The sequence below is a fragment of the Macrobrachium rosenbergii genome, chromosome 36 (genome assembly GCF_040412425.1).
Source record: "Macrobrachium rosenbergii isolate ZJJX-2024 chromosome 36, ASM4041242v1, whole genome shotgun sequence".
NCBI classification, from domain to species: Eukaryota; Metazoa; Arthropoda; class Malacostraca; order Decapoda; family Palaemonidae; genus Macrobrachium; species Macrobrachium rosenbergii.
Genome location: NC_089776.1, coordinates 14,020,418 through 14,022,917, shown reverse-complemented (window position 1 = coordinate 14,022,917; position 2,500 = coordinate 14,020,418). Strand labels below are relative to the sequence as shown.

Here is a 2,500-nt window from a genome sequence, read left to right as displayed (position 1 = left end):
ATGATAATTACCACAGATGCTTTCTGGGTAACTGACGAACAGACGACGCAAACAGGACATCGAAGGTTGCGACAACGTAACCTTGTAATTACGTAAATGCATGGAGGAGGTGTCAAGGAGCAAGGTGAGGGGGTGGAGGAAAGGGTCGAGGGAGGGGGGGGTGACAACATGGCGCCTCACACCAAAGCAACTGAGTACGAAATAGGACGACTGGACGAGAAAATGAGACGTAAGCGATATACACCAATGGCCACTGACGTCATCAAACGTTGAGTTTCCACCCTTTACGCGTCACGTGGCTCAACCTGAATAAATAGCAGGACACCTTTCTCACCTGTTAATTGCATGTTCGATCTGGACGCAGCTGGCCAGACCACCTTTTCATGTATTCAACGATTTATAACGAATAATAAAATGTATCTTGGCCTAATGCATTACATTACGATACATCGTATCATCTGCCTACCTTACATTTTTGTATTTTCAGGTTTTCGTCTAATACAAGACCATAAATATTCACGTACACTACTTACAAAATAGACCACCTGACCAAATCAATTTGATTGGGCCCACGAGTTAATACAGAAAAATTATCGTGCTGAGCATAAATGCTAACATATATTTTGGAGAAAAAAAAACACCATAATAGTATATATATATATATATATATATATATATATATATATATATATATATATATATATATATATATATAGACTGGAATAACAGAAGAAATCTGATTTGTTATGTATCGTTAAAAAAATGCATCTGAAACATTATTGAATCTCCATACGAGGAGACATCTGGGCCAACTGTGGTTTAAATGTCTTTATTTCTGTTATGAAAATATTAATATATGTCACGCAACACTGCCAAATCAATCATTATTAACGAAACGAGAGGAAACAATCGAATGATGGACAATTCAACATTTCAACTGCCTCTTGTTTGGATGGACTGTCCAGTGGTCCACATCAGTTCTCTTATCTCCCATCAACATTTAAACAAAACTTATAGGCTTAATCTAAACCAACCAACCAGACTCTTTTAAAGCCAGACTTTTCAAACCCGCCCATTAGGCCTATCACCCTCACCATCCCGAATATAAATGAGTAATTTTTTCCGTGGGCATATTTAGGCTTTTTAAGCCTAATCCTTTCTTTGTATCTCAAGCCTGACTTAGCTTTTACAAGTTCTGTTGGTAGAATAAGATTCGTGAATATGAGGCTAGTCAAAGGCGGTCATTAATCTTGACAAGCAAGGAAGACATTCCCCCTACATTATGAATATTTTCCTTTTAGTAAATCAATTTATTGTTGCAAAATCCCCATCTGAATCATTTCTATAGGCCCCTTGACAGACAGATAGGCCTATAGTAGTTATGGAAAAAAGATACACTGAGCCTACATGTGGGCTTGTTTCATGTGAATAAGTTATTTATCTTATAGTCGGATGTATGGGTAGGAAGAACAGTCAGCTCATTATTGACGTTTTAACGTGCTTTTTTCCCATTTTCTATATGGTTATAAACAGCCCAATCCAGCGAGGAGCTTAATTAACCTTATCAAGAGCTCTTCTTCTTTCTGTGAAATAAAAAAGGCTAAAGACTCCAGTTCCTTTGCTGATTCAGCCTTAAGACTGTCTGGAGCCCGGCCATGAGTGAGCTAACTCGCGTACCCTCTATGGCTGAGTCAGTTGCCAACATGAAATGTGTATATTTGCCGTCTTCGTCTCCTAAATATGTCTTGAATAGCCACAATATTTTGTCGTACCTATGCTTATGTTTGCTCTGTGTGTGTGTGTGTGTGTGTGTGTGTATTTGTGTGTGTGTGAATACGTAATGATTTAAACCAAACAGATAATTATACATTCACAAATAAATGGTTTAAAAGCAATTTTAATAAGCCACCTTCCTGCTCCGACCATCTCAGCCTGTTGCTAAACAAACAATAATTAGTGTCCCTAAATAAACAAAGCCAGAAAACAGGACTCTTCAAACACAAACAACGCTTTAAAACACGGTTTTCTTACAAGAACGCTTTAAAGCAGAGTTTTCTTACCTTATAAACCAAGCAAAGACACTCCGGAAAGGGACACTCCTACGAGTACTGTACGTGTTGAACACGAACTTTTTTTGATAAACTTGATGAAAAAAACACAAAGCCTCCTTCTACGAGTACTGGATGTGTTTAACTACTTTTTTATAAACTAGATAAAAAACCGAAAGGTGAACACAACGCACTCACACAAAGGCCTTAATGAATTAACTGACTGGCTTCTTTCAAGGAGCAGAGCCTACGAATCACTCCCACTGACATACTACTACAACTCCCACCTCTCTCAGCTGACGGGTGGAATAGTGGGACCAGGAGAGAGAGAGAGAGAGAGAGAGAGAGAGAGAGAGAGAGAGAGAGAGAGAGAGAGAGAGAGAGAGAGAGTCTTCCCCACCCCTTATATACAATATGCCCTCCACCACCTCTTGACGAACCACACCAGATGA

The 2,500-nt window shown here is 39.0% G+C and overlaps 1 protein-coding gene across 4 annotated transcripts in view; it reads right to left on the bottom strand.

Annotated features, from left to right (window-relative positions):
* Positions 1-2,500, bottom strand: part of LOC136856645 (UTP--glucose-1-phosphate uridylyltransferase-like) — a 63,768-nt gene that overhangs the window by 45,520 nt on the left and 15,748 nt on the right. Inside the window, exon 1 of one of the 4 annotated variants that reach the window (XM_067134633.1) lies at positions 2,061-2,500. This exon is cut by the window's right edge and continues 36 nt beyond it. The exons of 2 other annotated variants lie outside the window; for them this stretch is intronic. The gene's annotated coding sequence lies outside the window, so the exon portion shown is untranslated. The remainder of the gene's footprint in view (positions 1-2,060) is intronic. One more of the 4 variants, XM_067134634.1, reaches the window with a different exon arrangement.